Below are 21,212 nucleotides of genomic sequence, written 5' to 3'. Positions count from 1 at the left end.
TGTAATTGTTAGAATGGCTAAGGATCAGCAATCTCCATGTAAAACTGATTGCGCAGACCAAACCATAAGTCATAGAGACATGAAACTTGGAGGGATGGTAGTACTCACACCACCTACAATGTCACCAAGGCTTGCCCCAATCGGCCTAACAGTGGCGCTACAGCGATCAAAAGTATGAAACCACTCCTAACTCTTAAATCGTCATTTGCATTCTCAAGTGTCTTATGTCATTGGAAAATTTACCTCAGATTTGATCGTAAGCTTGGCGAAATTTCCGGGTATTTTTGCCCAATAGGAACCAAACCAATGCAGAAAGATTCTCTAGAGAGTGAATATCAGTAATTATCAAAAAACTCACCATCCCAAAGAGACACCAAAACACTCCAAAGGGGTAGGCCCACTTTTAGTAAAATGCCTATAACTCCTGAACGGAATGAAATATCTTTGCCAAACTCAGAACACTCACGTAAAAACTCAATCTGAAGTCACAAGAAAAAAAATTGTTGCACTATAAGAGGGGGAAAAAATTAAAATTAAAAATGACTATATCTATGCAACCATTTGGCCTATCAACATTAAAAAAATTGCTGTGCAGGATCTCGGTCCAAAGTGCCACAAGCGTCTATAAGGACATTTGCGAATCTCAAAAACAATGGCACTGGCAGATGAATTTTGAGCACCCATTAGACAAGGTTAACTGAGGCCGATCAGAACAAAACTTTGACTTATGGCCCCAAAGGTCTGAGAGAAATTTGAAAGAAATCGGGCACTGGGGGGGCGATATTGCATTTTTCAAGAGCGTAAACAATTGCACATTGTGCATTTTTTTTGCACATACACACAATATTCGTATCATATGATAGCACACCTCATTCCGGACAAATTTGCCTCTAGAACCACTGCTGTCAATCAAATCCATAATTATCCAAAAAAAATTGCTATTTGCTCTTTGGGAAGCTATAACTGAGTTGCTTAGAATAGGGGCCTGTCCAAATTTGCCCAAAATCCTATAAAGCCTAAAGTAAAACTTAAAACTTCACGAAACCTGCTGAGCATATGCAACAGGTGATTCTAAACGAGCATGCAAAGTTTTAAGGATAATGTATCACAGCTGGCGCTATAACAGTCATAAATATTAAAAAACATAATATTTATATGGTAATTTACCTGGATTTGCCAAAAATGTATTTTTTTTAAATCAATGATTTAGGTGGTTACAGACTTGCTAAATAATGTATTTTTTCATATCTGCTTAAATGCCTTAGGCCGCAATCACACCGAACGCGTTTTTTACAGTGAGAGGAGCCTTTTTTGAATGGTTTTCTGTTGGCAGTGAGCGCGCTGCTTATGCGCCCCAGGCGCCTCGCGTTTTCGCCGCCTGCTGCGCCTTGCGTTTTTGCACAAGCGCTCTGAGCGCCTGAAGTTGAAAAAAAAGCAACTCTGAGCGGAAAAACGCCCGACGTCATTCGCGTTTTTTCCATTGTCCAATTGAATGAATGAAGAGGTGACGAAAAGTGACGAAAGTTTACCGTTGCTTAAAAAGTCCGGAGACTGCAAGAAATGGAGGAAAAACTTTTGGTGTCTTTTTCATTTCATAAGTTACGTATTACTATTAAGAGAAAGTTCACCAAGTTTTTCTACCTTTTTCATCACATCGCCTTTTCTCTGTTCTCTCCAGTTGCAATACACCGACTACACACCGATGCATTTTACTCCTTAGACAGTCAAACTTTATTAAAACCATCTTGTCAGTGGTGCATCACCCCTTTAAGTAGCTAAATTTTCTATTACAAATAACACTGAAATGTCAGTAAAATACTTTGGTTAAAATGCAATGGTCGTGTAAAATAACACTCTGTCTACCTTATCAGAAATAGCTCTGTTCACAGTGACCCATTTGGGTGCATGCCTCTTTAAATGACAATGAGCTACTGCTCACCTCTCCCCCTCTTCCATTTGTTGTTTAATTGGTGTGTTACCATCAAAAACAAAGCTAATCTACTGCATCCTCAGTGGCTCTGATGTTAGGAGATAATGAAGACTCTTCTGTTTACTTTTATATCAAAATACAAAACACCTGCATTACTTACGAGACATTGTTGTCGCTACAACTGTTCGAGCGTGGAGTCCATCTGTGGTCATGTGCTGGGCCTAAAATGGCTTAATAATAAGGTAAAGTTTTTTAGGGACTAAAAAAGAAGTGTTAATAGTCTATTTTCATTTTAGCGTGGTTGTGTCCACACACTGCTAAGACACATTTATATGCAAACAGCATGTAAAAGTGAATTTTGCATCTGATGTCCCCTTTGAAAACAAAACACCATGTTGTCCTCGCTGGTGACCCACAGGTACCTAAGATACCCCTATCTCTCTCTGTTATTCTACTCTCATCTAATGTTCCAGTTAAGCTGGCAGACCATCATCATTTTCGAGCGCAAAGGAAAGGCTGAGAATTGTGCTCGAGCCCTGGAGATTTGCTGTGTCTGCTGCCGTTTCATGTTTCTTCCCTCAACTGCAGCTCTGTTACGTAAAACCGATAAATATTGAAATATTGTCGAAACTTTCAAGTGTCAGCCACTAATGAGCACCGGAGGAGATTCAAAGACCTGGGACGCTTGTGTGTATGAGAGAGAGAGATCTAAGCAAAATGAGAAAATGAAAGTCTGCATTAAGCCTTCAGAAAGTAATGTGTGGCATAAAGTAGTGCTTGAATATTAAAACATAACTTCAATAATAATATACATTCGCCTTTGGAGAGTAATAAACCTAAAATCCAAGTGTAAAACAACACTCGTTACATACACACACCACACATACACATTCAGGCATTCAAAGTGTCGCTTGCATCAAAACTACACAACATGAATGATTTATTAATAGAACATGATAAAGCTGAAACACGCACAGTGTTTCAGAGGAATAACTGATGCCTCAACAGAGCAGTTAAACATGAGGAGAGGAGCAGAGTTTTAAACATCAAACCACATGAGGCTGACTTGGGGAAAAAAACAGTCACTATCATTGTTTTATATGGGCCAGACAAAAATTTTTATCTTGTGTGGATTATATAATACAAAGAAAATCTTGTTAAAGTTATATAATTAATTGAAGTATATTCCACAATGTACTATTTCTTGTTGATTACATCATGGAACCCATGGAAACATATGATGTTGAAAAATTTGAATCTTGCTTCTAAAGAACCATGTTCTTGCTTTTTACTGTATGTTAGACAGAATTAGTGTTTTCTGTCAGGCCGGTTTTTGATAGTGCCACAAAGCAACAGTTTTGACACCTACATATACCTATAATCAATAGATTAATAGTCTGCATATTAAAGGGCTAGTTCACCCAAAAAATAATTTTCTGTCATTAATTACTCATTTTAAACCCATTAAGACCTTCATTTATCTTTGGAACACAAATTAAGATATTTTTTTAAGAAATCTGTGAGCTTTCTGACCCTGCATAGACAGAAATGCAACTTCAACATTCAAGCCCCAGAAAGGTAGTAAGGGCATCATTAAAATAGTCCATGTGACATCAGCGGTTCAACCATAATTTTATGAAGCTACAAGAATACTTTTTGTGTGCAAAAAAATAAAAAATCTTCTGCTTGTAAACAAGTCGCAACACATCAGGGATCAGTAGTGCGCTTACTGCACGACAAATTGTCGAATACTTGCTCTTAAAATACTCTGTCATTTTTGGTCATACAGATAAGAGTAAAACATCTTTCGAATCTGTAAAGACTAAAGAGTTTATTTGTGTGCACTCAGAATAACAACGAAACGTTGTACTTTTGTAAAATAAGGAAAGCAAACAGGATGCGCTTTCTGCCGTCTCTGTCTTTGTGAACTTGAGCGCAGAACTTCGAAACTCTGTGATACTTTCTATAGAAAAATATATCTATAAAAAGTGACATTTAAATGAGCAAATTCAAATAGAAAACAAATATTTAAATAAACAAAGAAAGCACTAGTTTATCAAATTGTTCAAAGTTAATGCAATCTCAGAATTATTATATCTGCCAGTGCTCTTTTTTTTAGGAAATAAAGGCTCATTACTATGATTTATATGGTTTATTAATAAATGTGCGACTAATAGTCGACTAATGCTTAACATGAACAACTTTTAGTCAACCAAGAAATTTTTTTAGTCGAGGGCAGCCCTATTTATAACACTACAATTAAACCACTGATGTCACATGGACTATTTTAACAATATTCTTACTACCTTTCTGGGCCTTGAAAGTGGTAGTTGCGTTGCAGGGTCAGAAAGCTCTTGAATTCCATCAAAATATCTTCATTTGTGTTCTGAAGATGAACAAAGATCTTACGGGTTTGGAAGGACTTAATTCTATTAAGTGAAAAATAAAATGCTACAGAAATATATAACATTGCACACTTATGTACATATTTCTTAGCTGATATTCTCCAACCAAACAGCCAGACTCTACCTTATACCACCTTCTTCCAGCAAACAAAACAATTCTCAATGTTCCTCTCTTTCAACAAATCAGTGACAGACCTCAGCAGAACTACAAACGATCATCCCCCTCACAGAGCACAGCGCTGCTGCAGCTCAACAACAGCTGCTCAGGAAACAGCTACAGTACGTGTTTGCTATCATAATCATCCAGATGGCCAGAGAAACACCTGTTCTTCGACCTGTACGGCAGCATGTATATGTCTGAAGCCCAGCCCAACATCTTGGCCACACAACGAACGGTACTTTATATCTGAACATCAGAGATGAAATCATGTATTTGTTATAATCTACCTCATTGAAGTCTCTCCTGTCAATCCCACACTTGTCACAGTCGGAAATGGTCTCATAAAGTCCTATAAAACCAAAGCAACGGTACTGTAAATGTAAACTTGGCTCTGACTTGCACTGGAAAACTTGGCAGGGTTGCCACATCTTTCATGACATGTTAGTGATTTTGAGTCACAATGATGCATTCAAGTGATTCACTCATGGAGGAACTGCTTTTAAAGCCTCTTTCCCACTTGAGTGGAGCGGAGTGGAGCTGATACCAATCGCCTGGAAACGACTTGGTTGAGGGTGCGGCAGGCACAAATTCAATTTTTCCATTATCGCCATGGCAACAAACACTCTCTCCTGTGCCACGCGTGGCAGATGCCAGCAGCTCTGGTGGACGAGACATCCGGCCGCGAGAGTCGACACTCAAACAAACACACCACAAGCAGTAATAAACTGAACAATCAGCAATGTCTACAACAAAAACAAAGCGGTTGTGCAACAAAACGCATCAGTGACAACACTGTGAAGTGCAAAAACAGAAATCAAAGCAGGAACATCAAAACTAAAAACTGGAAGCTCTACTTTTAAAACTAGATGCTGCTCTGAGCTCCATTAAATCAGAGCATTTTCTCTCTTGGTTATATAATCAGTTTGGTTCGTAGATACTTGCATCATAGGTGCACATTTTTTCATCAACACCAAGGTCATCATTCCAGTTGCAGGGGGGAACATAAAAATCAATAAGGTTTGCTTTGAAAGACACTTATATGTATAGCAAAAAACACTATAGAAAAAACACAAAGGCTGAAAAACTGATCTTTCTCTCTTCTCGTTCTGTACAAAAGCAGCTTGATCTATGCACGTGTCCTCAAATCTGAAATTGTTTGATCTTGCAAAACATTTGCAGGTCTCAGACAACATCAAATCATCAAAACAAACGCTAGACGACTGTTCTGAATAGACTGCATTAATGTAAAACGAACACACTACAGTATAAAAACCAGTGTACTGACCAAAAGTAAACGAAAATGTCCTCAAATGTAAAGATAGATAGATAGATGGATAGATGGATAGATGGATAGATGGATAGATGGATGGATAGATGGATAGATGGATAGATGGATAGATGGATAGATAGATAGATAGATAGATAAATGGACAGACAGAACGTTGGATGGATGGATGGATGGATGGAACGATACAATGTTAGACAGATCAATAGAATGATAGAACAACAGAGAGAATGATAGAACGATCAACAATGCTGGATGGATGGATGGATGGATGGAACGATACAATGTTAGACAGATCAATAGAATGATAGAACAACAGAGAGAATGATAGAACGATCAACAATGCTGGATGGATGGATGGATGGATGGAACGATCGATAGAACGACATAAAACGATAGATGGATAGATAGATAGAAAGATAGATAAATGGACAGATAGAACAATAGACAGTTATATCAATAGAATGATAGATAGAATGATACAACGTTATACAGATAGATCAATAGAATGATAGAGCAATAGATAGAATGAAAGAACAATCCACAATGATGGATGGATGGATGGATGGAACGATCGATAGAACAACAGATAAAACGATAGATAGATAGAAGGATAGATGGATAGATAGATAGATCGATAGAAAGATAGATAAATGGACAAATAGAACAATAGACAGTTAGATCAATAGATTGATAGAACGATACAACGTTAGAAAGATAGATCAATAGAATGATGGAACAATAGATAGAATGATAGAACGATCAACAATGATGGATGGATGGATGGATGGACCGACGGACAGATGGAATGATCGATAGAACGATCGATATAAAATGATCGATAGAACGATAGATAGAACGATATAAAATGATAGATAGAACGATAGATAGAACGAGAGATAGAACGATAGAACGATAGATAGATAGACAGATTGATAGATTGCTAGACAGACAGATAGATAGATAGAACAATCGAACGATAGACAGATAGATCAATAGATAGATCAATAGATAGTAAGATAGATAGATAGATAGATAGATAGATAGATAGATAGATAGATAGATAGATAGATAGATAGATAGATAGATAGATAGATAGATAGATAGATAGATAGATAGATAGATAGATAGAACGATCAAACGATTGAACGATAGACAGATAGATCGAACGATAGACAGATAGATCGAACGATCAAACAATTGAACAATACACAGATAGATCAATAGATAGATAGAATGATAGAACGATAGATAGAATGATAGATAGATAGATCTTTAGATAGATAGAACTTTAGATAGAACGATAGATAGATAATAATTATTTATTTAGATACATTATAAATTAAATACATAATTATTTATTTTAGAGTAATGAAAGTATAAATGATTTTCCCCCTTTTTGGAGAGCTGTTGTTTTTCTCCCTTTTTTTTTTTTTTTACTTTTGCCAGGGCTGAAAAACACCACATGACATTGATGTCACAACACACAATTACACAGCAACACCTTTGCTTTATGTGTCTGTGTGCGTGTGAGAAAGTGAGGGGCTAATTAAAAAGAGAGAGCCGAGGTCTTTAGCGCTGTCATCGCTGAGATCTATCTCTAATCTTATTAACTTCACCCCTACAGGGAGAGACCTACAGAAATCACACTGTGCTGTTGCCATAGTTACCCTGCAGTATTTTTTGTCATTATTTCTAAACATATGACCACAGAGAAAAAGAGTACAACATGTCCACAAACAGCATCTCTCAGGCAGTAGGACGTCACGTGACTGTTTCAGCTGTGCATTTGCTGCTTCTTCCTGAACTCCTGAGGGACAAGTTCACCAATAAAGGAAAATCCTGTCATTAATTACCCTCATGTTGTTCTAAACACGTAAGACCTTTGTTCATCTTCGGAACACAAATTAAGATATTTTGGATGAAATTCGAGAGCTTTCTGACATAGACAGCAACGCAACTACCACGTTCAAGGCCCAGAAAGGTAGTAAGAACATTATTAAAATAGTCCATGTGCCATCAGTGGTTCAACCTTAATTTTATGAAGCTACAAGAATACATTTGTGCACAACAGAAAAAGTATTCAACATTAAACAAGAAGCAGCGAATCCGGCTCCTGCTTCAGCAGCATCACACGCATGTCTCATGCCCACTGATTTAACAAACTATTTTAATGATGTCCTTACTACCCTTATAGGCCTTGAAAGTGCCAGTTGCATTGCTGTCTATACAGGGTCATAAAGCTCTCAGATTTTCTCTAAAATGTCTTAATTTGTGTTCTGAAGATGAACGAAGAAGGTCTTATGGGTTTAGAACAACATGAGAGTGAGAAATTAATGACTACCCCTTTAAATATAGTGCAAAAGTCATATGGACCACTTTAAAGATGCCAACACATTTCAAGCGAAATTGAAAAATTGAAAAGTTATATTCTAATGCAATAACATGAACTAGCATTTTGGGGAAAAAAAAGAAAATGCTCTCTGTGTCAAAATGCCTGAAAATAAACACTGATGTTACTATGAAACATTTCCAGACTACCAACCTTATGTACCTTATTCCTACGGCCCATGACGCTTTGCACAAATTATGGGTGTAACTTTTGTCAAGATGTAGCCTAAACAGTTAGTGAAAGGTTCGCTCTATGAACTTTTTTTTTCTTAACTGGGTACAATGAGATGACATTAATCTACTTACCATCAACCATCAAACATTAAAATGGTATTTAAAAACAGTGTAAAAACATAAACAGACTATGACTAACCCCAAAAGCGCGATTCTTTCCACAGCAATAACGGACAGGTGAAATATCACTCTAGTAATATATATCTGTATTATGTAACATTTGTTGTCTTAAAAAAGTTCATTAACTTGAAAAACTTGCTGTTGCTATTGTTATAACATGTCTTGTTAAAATAAAAGTGTTACATTGTTCTCATGATGTCTGAAAATAAAACATGAAGCAAAATCGACAGCTCAATTAGTCAAACAGATGTGTAAGCCTTACAGTGAGGGAAAAAATTATTTGATCCCCTGCTGATTTTATACGTTTGCCCAGTGACAAAGAAATGATCAGTCTATAATTTTAATGGTAGATTTATTTGAACAGTGAGAGACAGAGTAACAACAAAAAATCTAGAAAAACGCATTTCAAAAAAAGTTATAAATTAATTTGCATTTTAGTGAGTGAAATAAGTATTTGACCCCTTCGAAAAACATTAGGACTTAGTACTTGGTGGTAAAACCCTTTCTGGCAATCACAGAGGTCAGACATTTCTTGATGTTGGCCACCAGGTTTGCACACATCTTAGGATGGATTTTGTCCTACTCCTCTTTGCAGATCCTCTCCAAGTCTTTAAGGTTTCGAGGCTGACATTGGCAACTTGAACCTTCAGCTCCCGCCACAGATTCTTCTATGGGATTAAGGTCTGGAAACTGGCTAGGCCACTCCAGGACATTAATGTGCTTCTTCTTGAGGCAGTCCTTTGTTGCCATGGCTGTGTGTTTTGGGTCATTGTCATGCTGGAATACTCATCCGACTCATTTTCAATGGCCTGGCTGAGAGAAGGAGGTTCTCACCCAAGGTTCTTGTCCCGTCCATCGTCCCTTTGATGCGGTGCAGTTGTCCGGTCCCCTTAGCAGGAAAACACCCCCAAAGTATAATGTTTCCACCTCCATGTTTGACGGTGGGGATGGTGTTCTTGGGGTCATAGGCAGCATTCCTCCTCTTCCAAACAAGACGAGTTAAGTTGATGCCAAAGCGCTTGAATTCGGTTTCATCTGACCACAACACTTTCACCTAGTTCTCCTCGGAATCATTTAGATGTTCACTGGCAAACTTCCGACGGGCCTGTACATGTGCATTCTTGAGCAGGGGGACCTTGCGGAAGGCTGCAGGATTTCAGTCCTTCAAGGCGTAACGTGTTACCAATTGTTTTCTTGGTCTCTAGGAACCTGGGCTGATTCTCACGATCACTGAAACTCCACGAGGTGAGATCTTTCATGGAGCCCCAGACCGAGGGAGATTGACGGTAGGGCTGGGCGATATGGCCTAAAAATAAAATCCCCGATTTTTTCACAAAAAATCCGATTTACGATTTAAATCGATTTTTCCCCCCTACTACTTTTAGCATGTAAAGAAACCCCAGCTTTTCCACAATATATATGGGCACCATATATTTTGCAGTACACATTGCAACTGCATCATTGATTGCTTTCCACCAGGCCCCATTCTTATCATACCAGACACAGTAAATGTTTGTAAGACAAATAAATATGAGATGGGAGGAATATATATATTTCCATGCTTTTCTCTTGCATTTATATCATATACAAAAATATACAATTTTGAACACAGAAATATCAAATGATTTAAATAACTGAAACGATCTGACAGCAGGTGGTGGTAAGACACTGATTTAATTACTGAATCATATCATTCATTTGATTTGTTTGAACGGATGGTACATTCAGGAATAAAGCAAGTGACTCTTTATGAATGGGAAATTGAATCATTTCACTAGATTCGTTTAAAAACGCACGTTCATTCATAAACGAAACACATCTGTGTTTGAGTGGAGATGCGCAGCGGCTCAGCTGTGACTTGTTTCAGACCATTTTTGAGACGAAATAGAGCAAAATTAGGCAATAGTGTTATAGTCAGACAATGTAAGTAACTTAATAATAATTTCTTGTTTATTTAACCGTTATAATAAATCAATATCTCGTTTACAAACTCCCTTAAAAATGATTAAAAGCTGTCACTCATCTTAGTTCGCAATCTCACAAAGCTCTATTATAATAAACGAAGCTACTGCCCATTCAGTCTCTTATTTACACTCTCTCTACACTTGAGATACATTAGTCAACGTGCAAAACACATGGAAACCTTTGAAGCTCCACTCAGCGCAAATACAAATATGCTGGTCGGGTCAGTCGCACATGGTGCTCCTAAATATTTTTTCATAGTCGTACGCAGTAGTTTTTTTTTTGCCCTTGAACTGCTTGTCGCACCGGTGCTACCTAAGATTCTTTTTAGTCGCACCATTGAGAAATTAGGTTGCACTCTAGAGCCCTGATATGCAAATAATTCGCCATTGTCTTCAATCATCTCTCTACTCTATTTATGTGGTAAGTGAAATTGTATGTACTGTAATGTAACAGGCTAACTTGCTAGCAAGCAGCTAATCATGTCCCCTTAGTTATTTTACCAGAATGTTCTGAATACAGCGGTTAATTAGGCGCGCCATCATGTGTTCGGACAATATTGCCTCTTAATTATTCTGCCATTGGTGCAATTACAATGTATCTAATATTTTTATTTAAAAATCACGATACCTCGATTTTATAAAAAATTAAATCGTCTTAAAACGTAAATTCGAATTAATCGAAAAAAATCGAATGAATCGCCCAGCCCTAATTGACGGTTATTTTGCGTTTCATCCATTTGCGAATAATCGCACCAACTATTGTCACCTTTTCACCAAGCTGCTTGGCGATGGTCTTGTAGCCCATTCCAGCCTTGTGTAGGTCTACAATCTTGTCCCTGGCATCCTTGGACAGCTTTTCAGTCTTGGCCATGGTGGAGAGTTGGGAATCTGATTGATTGATTGCTTCTGTGGACAGGTGTCTATTATACAGGTTACAAGCTGAGATCAGGAGCAATCCCTTTAAGAGAGTGCTCCTAATTTCAGCTTGTTACCTGTATAAAAAGACACCTGTGAGCCAAAAATCTTGTTGATTGATAGGGGATCAAATACTTATTTCACTCATTAATATGCACATTTGAAATGCATTTTTCTTGATTTTTTTGTTGCTATTCTGTCTCTCACTGTTCAAATAAACCTACCATCAAAATTATAGACTGATCATTTCTTTGTCAGTGGGTAAACGTACAAAATCAGCAGGGGATCAAATAATTTTTTCCCTCACTGTACTTGTTGACCTCTGATTTGAAATAATTCGTTTCAATTTTTTGAATGAAAATTCCTCAAACCGGAAGTGCCACCCATATTTCAAAATGCAGGAATAAGGTGAAAAGTTAATGAATGAGAAAATTAAATACAAAATTGACCTTTTTACTTCCTTTGCCATTTAATCAATTTCTCTACCTCAGAAATGACTCTTCTTTCCTAAAGATGAATTCAAGGTCACACTGGTGGGGACAAATAATATTAACCAATAACATCATGGCCTACATTTCATGATTAAATCAAACCCTTATGAATAAAACTTACATCCAAACATTATTTCCCACTGAAGTTCTATTTCACCTAGACACTACAGAAGTTAAATGCATGGAAAAATCATCACAGTGAAAACATTCATTACAGACATCAGCACTTACTGTTCGCACAATATGATGGTTTAATAAGGAAAATGACGATGATCTTTTGCACTTCTGAATAACTCTAATCATAACCGTGCTCTCATTCTCCATCCCTGCTGTCCTTAATTGCCCTGTCCTCTTTAACGACTGCACTTAACCGGTGACACCAACTGCTCAGTCAGAGCACGCTCATGAACCTACACCCGTCATTATAAATCTGCCCTTGCTCCAGTGGATGGAGGGCGACGCTGCACCCGAGGGTATAAGCAGGACTGGAATAGAGTCTACGCTGGCATTCTCCACACCGAACTAAATTAGCACAGCTGAGATGTGATCACACGACGCTACTTAGTCAAGTCAGTTGTTATCAGTCATCACTGTGACCGCAGACACACACGCCGTGCACTTAACATATTCATTTGACCTTGTTAATCAAAGCTGGAATCATGCCAGATCGTCCTTTACTCAATCACACACAGTCATCCTTCATCTATGATGTCAGAAGACAGAAGACAGACGACAGGCGTACTGCGACTGCTGTAGAGATCACAAGTTCTCTGAGTATGACTATAATGAGGTATTATATTAGAAATCTCTTTTATCGAACAAGCTTAACAATTACTCTGTGCATCTTTAACACTAATGATAATAATGCATCAGAGAACTTTCCAAGGCACTTGTGAATGTTTCACTTGATGAAACAAGAGACAAATGAGCCATTAATGGTGGGCTAAGTTAAAAAGAATTGATACAGCTCCAGCGAGACTGCAGGTATCATGGCAGTGATCCAGATCCCTGACCTTAAATTGAACAATGGCTTTGGAGCCGGAAAGTCTGCACTGGATTGCATTGAATATCTGCTACTGGTGATGAAAACAGAGTAAGAACTGGAGTTATGGCATAATCAAACTTCATCTGCACATCAGAACCCATCTCTCGTTCATAGACAAACAACATGAAAAGAAGACAGGATTCAATTTCAGTTGCGGCTAAAATACATTATCTTAATCTAGTTGATTGTTTTCTCTTCTTCAGCTGATCTCAGCTGAATCCACAATGAGACTGTTACTGCATCCCAAAACCCAGTCATATCATATTTTCTGTTGCCAAGGCTGTAACTAATGTCACCAACTTACATAAACATATATAGGTATGTATATATTTTTTTGGCTTAAAAAAAGCTCATTACCGCCACTGAGTAAAGAATAAAAATTTTTATCTCACAATTCTAAATTTTTCTCAGAAATGTGACAAACTTAATTGCAAGTTTATAATGTACAATTCTGACTTAATAACTTGCAATTGCTTGTTATAAAGTCAGAATTGTGAGATATAAACTCTGAGAAAAAAAGAGGTTTGTATCACGCAATTCTGAGGAAAAAAAACTCAGAATAGCAAGTTTATATCACGCAATTCTGAAAAAAAATTGCAAGATATATCTCAAAATTTTGACTTAACTTGCAACTGTGTGTTATATAAACTCGCAAGTTTTTTTCTCGCAATTGTAAGTTTGTATCACACAATTCTTGTTTGTGTCAATTCTAAGAGAGAAAAAAAGTCAGAATTGCAAGTTTGTATCACAATTCTGAGAAAAAAGTCAGAATTGCAAGTTTACATCATACAATTCTGAAAAGAAAATTCACAATTGTGAGTTTATATCTAACAATTCTGAGAAAAAAAGTCAGAATTGCACGTTTGTATCACGCAATTCTGAGAAAAAAAGTCAGAATTGCTCATTTTGTATCACACAATTCTGAGAAAAAAAGTCAGAATTCCAAGTTCGTATCACAATTCTGAGAAAAAAGTCAGAATTGCAAGTTTGTATCATGCAATTCTAAGAAAAAAAAGTCAGAATTGCAAGTTTGTATCATGCAATTCTAAGAAAAAAAAGTCAGAATTGCAAGTTTGTATCACAATTCTGAGAAAAAAGTCAGAATTGCAAGTTTACATCACGCAATTCTGAAAAGAAATTCACAATTGTGAGTTTATATCTAACAATTCTGAGAAAAAAGTCAGAATTGCACGTTTATATCATGCAATTTTGAGAAAAAAAGTCAGAATTGCAAGTTTGTATCACATAATTCTGAGAAAAAAAAGTCAGAATTGCTAATTTTGTATCTTACAATTCTGAGAAAAAAGTCAGAATTCCAAGTTTGTATCACAATTCTGAGAAAAAAGTCAGAATTGCAAGTTTACATCACGCAATTCTGAAAAGAAATTCACAATTGTGAGTTTATATCTAACAATTCTGAGAAAAAAAGTCAGAATTGCACGTTTGTATCACGCAATTCTGAGAAAAAAAGTCAGAATTGCTCATTTTGTATCACACAATTCTGAGAAAAAAAGTCAGAATTCCAAGTTCGTATCACAATTCTGAGAAAAAAGTCAGAATTGCAAGTTTGTATCATGCAATTCTAAGAAAAAAAAGTCAGAATTGCAAGTTTGTATCACAATTCTGAGAAAAAAGTCAGAATTGCAAGTTTACATCACGCAATTCTGAAAAGAAATTCACAATTGTGAGTTTATATCTAACAATTCTGAGAAAAAAAGTCAGAATTGCACGTTTGTATCACGCAATTCTGAGAAAAAAAGTCAGAATTGCTCATTTTGTATCACACAATTCTGAGAAAAAAAGTCAGAATTCCAAGTTCGTATCACAATTCTGAGAAAAAAGTCAGAATTGCAAGTTTGTATCATGCAATTCTAAGAAAAAAAAGTCAGAATTGCAAGTTTGTATCACAATTCTGAGAAAAAAGTCAGAATTGCAAGTTTACATCACGCAATTCTGAAAAGAAATTCACAATTGTGAGTTTATATCTAACAATTCTGAGAAAAAAGTCAGAATTGCACGTTTATATCATGCAATTTTGAGAAAAAAAGTCAGAATTGCAAGTTTGTATCACATAATTCTGAGAAAAAAAAGTCAGAATTGCTAATTTTGTATCTTACAATTCTGAGAAAAAAGTCAGAATTCCAAGTTTGTATCACAATTCTGAGAAAAAAGTCAGAATTGCAAGTTTACATCACGCAATGCTGAAAAAAAAATTCACAATCGTGAGTTTATATCAAACAATTCTGAAAAAAAAAAAGTCAGATTTGCAAGTTTGTATCACAATTCTGTGGTAAAAAGTCAGAATTGCATGTTTATATCACAATTCTGAGAAAAAGTCAGAATTCCAAGTTTGTATCACAATTCTGAGAAAAAAAATTCAGAATTGCCAGTTTACATCATGCAATTTTGAGAAAAAAAAGTCAGAATTGCAAGTTTGTATCACAATTCTGACACATGTATATACCTACATATACATAAAAAAAACTGCAGACAAAGCAGGGGGAATGTTGACTTGTAATCAAACTCCAAAAATGTTGTGCTATGAAAGAAAGACTTCTAAATACATTTCAAATTAGTATTTTTTTTACTAGCTTAAATATGTAAACAATGTAAACTTCTTTTAAAGAAGACATTTTTTAATAAGCAACGCTGCACAAAATATTAAGCCTTTTTTCATGGAGTCCATCTTGCATATGAGTGTATTTTGTCATACTGCACTGGCAAATATTTTTCACATGTCTAAAGCAGAAGTCAAAAACAAGCTTTGAAAATATCTGCCAGTTCATTAATGCAAAAAACATTCTCTACTAAAGACACATTCTCTACAAACAAGTTGTAATATCTTAACCAGTGTTGCTTCCCAAGTCATTTTATTTAGTTTCAAAGATTTTAAGATACTTCAACTAGAAAATAAGACTAAATACTGCAGATTTTCTGCCGTGTAGATTAGCTTATTAGAGCATCACATCATCTCCCATGCGGGTTTCTGCATATGTAGTGCATACCAAATCATTTCAAATCAACAAGTTGAGAAGTTTCATTTCATTTAGGCAGCCAGGCAGTTCACTAAGTTTTTCAACAGAGGAAAACAGTTAATATTATTCGTTCCTATTTCACATCCCGCTCCCCCCCTGCTAAGATAAGCACTGTGGATACCTCCTGCGACAGTCGGAGAGCACAGCAGTGTTGCGTCACCCCACATTCTTCCTCCACCTCCTCCTCCGGTCAGAGGAACCACAACGAGGGAACACATCGGCACGAGAGGTAGAGCTGCACCGTGCGAGTCTTGAAGAGGAGCGCAGAAGCCCGCCATGGCGTGCCACGCTGACCACAGAAAGCTCAAGCCAAGACTGAACGTCTTGTGTGAGGGTCTTTGTCTGGTGAGCGTGTAAAGGCAGGGGCTCAGAGAGCAGGACCAGTTAAAATGGGTTTGACTCACTTCCACACATTGTTGGTTGGGCTGGCAGGAAGATGATAAAGGGGGCTTTCCTTTGCTGTGCTGAGGGTGTGTAGGATCAAAGCATGCAGTGGGATTTGAGGAGAATGAACGGTCAGGACTGAAGTGCGCAGCTGGAACACAGCAGGAGCAGAACATTTCAGCGCTTTCTCGGTATAAGGGCCTTTATATTTGGCCACCGAGACCTGAACATGAACAGTGAAACACTACTCCTCTGTTATTTCCCAACTCAGAATCACTCTTCTCAAAGAGGCTTTACTCCAAAAATATTTGCAGCATTTTGTCGTGTTTTCAAGTAAAATTGTATTTTAAGAGTTAGTTAACCCAAAAATGAAAATTCCGTCATTAATTACTCGCCGTTCCAAACCCGTAAGACCATTCATCTTCGGAACACAAATTAAGATATTTTTGATGAAATCTGAGCACTTTCTGACCCTGCATAGACAGCAATGCAACTGACACCTTTCCATAGAAGGTAGTAAGGACATTGTTAAATTGTCCACGTGACGTCAGTGGTTCAACTATAATTTTATGAAACTACAGTGCCTTGCAAAAGTATTCATACCCCTTAATTTTTGTTCACATTTTATGTTGCTGTTTTAAAATACTTTTTATCCAAACACCAATCTACACTGCATGCACCATAATGACAAAGGAAAAACTGTCACAACTTTATAAATTTATTAAAAATAAAAAAACTGAAATAAGTACATTGCATAAGTATTCATTCATAACTCAGTACTTAGTTGAAGCACCTACAGCCTCAAGTATTTTTGGGTATGATGCAACAAGATTTGCACATCAACATTTGCCAGTTGTCTGCCGTTCTTCACCTCACCTCTTCACCTCTCAAGCTCTGTCAGCTTGGATGAGGTTTGGCCAACATTTTCAGGTTTCTCTAGAAATGTTTGACAAAATAACACCCTAATTCAACAATTTCTTCTTTTCCGTGTCAGTATTCAACACGTATTTTAACAACATCCTTACTACGTTTCTGAGCCTTGAGCATGTCAGTTGCGTTGCTGTTTATGCAGGGTCAAAAAACAATCTTAATTTGTGTTCCGAAGATGAACAAAGGTCTTACGAAGTTGTAACGACATGAGGGTGAGTAATTAATGACAGAATTTTTTTTTTTGGGTGAACTATGCCTTTAAGTGTTATCTGTGAAATTAACTGAAAAAAGAACCAATAAAATGTAAATGTGTACCTTAAATGCAAAGCAAATCATTTTGGATAAAAGCTTTTGCCAAATGCATAAATATAAACGGAAAATGGAAATGTATATTAAGGGATAGTTCAAACTAAAATGAAAATTCTCTCATCAGTTGAAAAAAAATTAGCCAAAAATACAACAGAAGTCAATAGGAAGTCAACTTCAAAATATCTTCCTTTGTGTTACGTCATGTCTTTATGTTAGTTTAGTTAGTTAGTTTAGTTTTCTTACCTGGAAAATTGTTATTTGTTTTAAGCATAAACGTAAATAAATTTGGTTGAAATTTATGTTTAAAACAAGAAAACTATTTCCTAATGAGGTTAAAAAAATAATGAATTCAGTTCAATTCAATATTAATGTTATAAATAAATATTTGACTGGGTGAATAAATAAATAAATATATGAAAAAAAAATAATTGCAATGATTAAAAGGACAAAAACAAAATGTTTGCAACCCTGGAAGTCTTTGCATAAACATGCCATCGGCATAAATATTTCCAGAAACAAATTTCAAATCTCTAACAGTGATGTGAAGTCAGTTTTTAACAAAATCTGGCAACACTCACTACTTCAGAACTTCCCATGAAGATCAAGACCAAAGATGACCTTTACTTGACTTATAGTGCCCTCAAGTAAAACAATCTAAAGTGGCCGTATCATGGAAAACAGGATTTTCCTGGCTCTTTGGAAGACAAACACAGTTGTATGGCACATTTCAAGCCAGGCTGCTTTGTGAACTTGCTAAGAAGCTGTTCTAAGATGAGTAATACTAGTTTTCACTCATTTGTGAACCTGGACAACAAAACCAGTCAGAATAGGACAATATTTGGCTGACATACAAGTATTCGAAAATCTGGAATCTGAGGGTGCAAAATCAAAATATTGAGAAAATCACCTTCAAAGTCTGCAAATGAAGTTCTTAGCAATGCATATTATTAATCGAAAATAATTGAAATTTTAATGGAACGTGATCTTTATCCTAATGATTTTTGGCATAAAAGAAGTATTGAGAATTTTGACCCATACAATGTATTGTTGGCTGTTGCTACAAATATGCTACTTATGACTTCTTTAGTGGTCTAGGGTCACATTTCACATAGAAACCATTTATCCAATCAAGGCAGAGGTCATTTACATAATTCAAGAACAGATGGATTTTGCTACTGTACCTTTAAAAACCTGTCAGAAAGATCATGGTGCAAGAAGCCTTCACTAGCATTAAAAGTGGGAATCAGAAGAACAACAAAGCTATAAAAGTGTAGGATACGCCCCTTAAAAATAATATTTCAGCATACAAGGGGACAACAGCTGCTGAGAAAATGACAATGAGCACATTAGCGGCAGCCCACCGAGAGGAGATGCTAATTTCAGCATCAGACATTAACGTATTATGTTAATTGACAGGGAGGAGTTTCATAAACCGCTGCAAGGCAAATAACATTACTGTGAAAAGGCTGCTTTGAAGTTTGCACTTAAATGAAAAGGAAGTTAATTTATAAGCCGAGTCATAATCCAGAAGATTAGACTAAATTTGATTACTTTGGGATTAAGTGTGCGGCACAAGACTTCCCATTCATCCCCTCCCCACACACACAGACGCCTCGAATTCCTGTAGAGCGCTTTAAGTTTGCAATCGTATTGTTTTAACGGTGTTTTGAAGACTTCCACAATGTCACAGCAATCAGATCACAACACGTGTTCACTCATACGCTTCCTCCTTGACTGCTGCCACATTTTTGCTGTGATGTAACCTCTCTGATCTGCTCTCGCGTGGGACGGGAGCGTATCTGTACATTTCACACGGAGTGTGTGGGTTTGGCTGGACTAAAGCCAAACACACACACACACACGGCTTCACTGTAGACAATCAGTGAGTCAAGTCTTAAAGAACATTGTGACAACTGGCACCTACACAAAATATTTGCATAAATATAATACAGCATATTTGACTCTGTGAGCAACCAACACATTATAGAATAAATACAGAAAACAAGACATTAAATAGAGTGAAATGAGATAAACTAACTCTATCATGCACTTAAAACTATTCAGAATGCAGCTGGGAAAATGCTGACTAGTCAAAATCGCACTTAAATCAGTTTATTTATTACCTGTGTCTCACAGAATTGATTTCAAAATGCCCTTATTTGTTTTTAAATGTTCTTGGTATTAGTCCTACCTGCACCATAGCAATACAACTATGAGATATATTGTGCTTCAGCTAGATTCAGCTAAATCAGCCAATTTATTTTTCTTAATAAACATTCACAGGTACCTTTATTTTCTCTTCGCCTGGCTTTGCAATAGGCATTTTACATCTACGATCTTTGTGTACTAATGTTTTAATTACTCAGAAAAAGCACACAAAGTCAGAGATACAATATTAATGAAGATGTTGAAGAACTAGAAAAGGGAAAAAAAACTATTTATGAGATGAATAAATCAGAACATGGGAAATAAGGTTTGTGATTGTGTGTTTTTTAACTTATAGTCAATGTGTATTAGCTTTTAGGACACTTATATGCAAGTGTACACAAATAAAATAAAATACAATACAAAATTAAATAAAAAAAAATACATTAAATTAAATTAAAAATGAATTAAAATAAAATAGCAGGCAACACTTCCAGTCTTTCTCTTCTAGAAAACCAAAATAAAATAAAATAAAATAAATAGCAGATAACACTTGCAGAGCTTATCTTCTAGAAAACCGAAATAAAAAAAAAATAAATTAAAATAAAATAAAATAAAAGCAGGCAATACTTCCAGTCTTTCCCTTCTAGAAAACCAGAATAAAATAAAATAAAATAAAATAAAATAGCTGGCAACACTTGCAGTTTTTCTCTTCTAGAAAACTGAAACGATAAAATAAAATAAAATAAAATAAAATAAAATAAAATAAAAGAAAAGAAAAGAAAAGAAAAGAAAAGAAAAGAAAAGAAAAGAAAAGAAAAGAAAAGAAAAGAAAAGAAAAGCAAGCAACACTTCCAGTCTTTCCCTTCTAGAAAACCAAAATAAAATAAAATAAACAGCTGGTAACACTTGCAGAGCTTATCTTCTACAAAAAAAATAAAAATAAAATAAAATAAAATAAAATAAAATAAAATAAAATAAAATAAATAATAAAAATAAATAAATAAATAAAATAAAATAGCAGGCAACACCACCAGCCTTTCTCTTCTAGAAAACCAAAATAAAATACAAATAAATAGCAGATAACACTTGCAGAGCTTATCTTCTAGAAAAATAAAATAAAATAAAATAAAACAATTGTAGGCAACACTTGCAGTTCTTTTCTTCTAGAAAACCAGAATAAAATATAATAATAAAATAGCAGACAACACTTGCAGATTTTCTCATCTAGAAAACCAGAATAAAATAAAACAAAACACAACAAAATAGCAGATAACACTTGCAGTCTTTCTCTTTTAGAAAACCAGACTACAAATATTGACAACCCAAATTGCACTCAGAGGCATATGAATTTTTTTGTCCAATCAAATCTCTTTCCAAAATGAGAACATCCCTCCTACTGATAACACCTGCTCCTGACTAGCAAGCAAACAGCAAATAAGCAATGGATCACAGGTGTGGCATAAACT

The 21,212-nt window shown here is 35.9% G+C and overlaps 1 protein-coding gene across 1 annotated transcript in view; it reads right to left on the bottom strand.

Annotated features, from left to right (window-relative positions):
- The window catches only part of prkcz (protein kinase C, zeta), a 131,523-nt gene that overhangs the window by 55,209 nt on the left and 55,102 nt on the right, over positions 1–21,212 (bottom strand). The window lies entirely within an intron of this gene.

This window comes from Garra rufa, chromosome 15, assembly GCF_049309525.1.
Source record: "Garra rufa chromosome 15, GarRuf1.0, whole genome shotgun sequence".
In the NCBI taxonomy this organism is placed as follows: domain Eukaryota; kingdom Metazoa; phylum Chordata; class Actinopteri; order Cypriniformes; family Cyprinidae; genus Garra; species Garra rufa.
The sequence above is the reverse complement of the archived record's forward strand: the minus strand, read 5'-3'. Positions and strand labels throughout refer to the sequence as shown.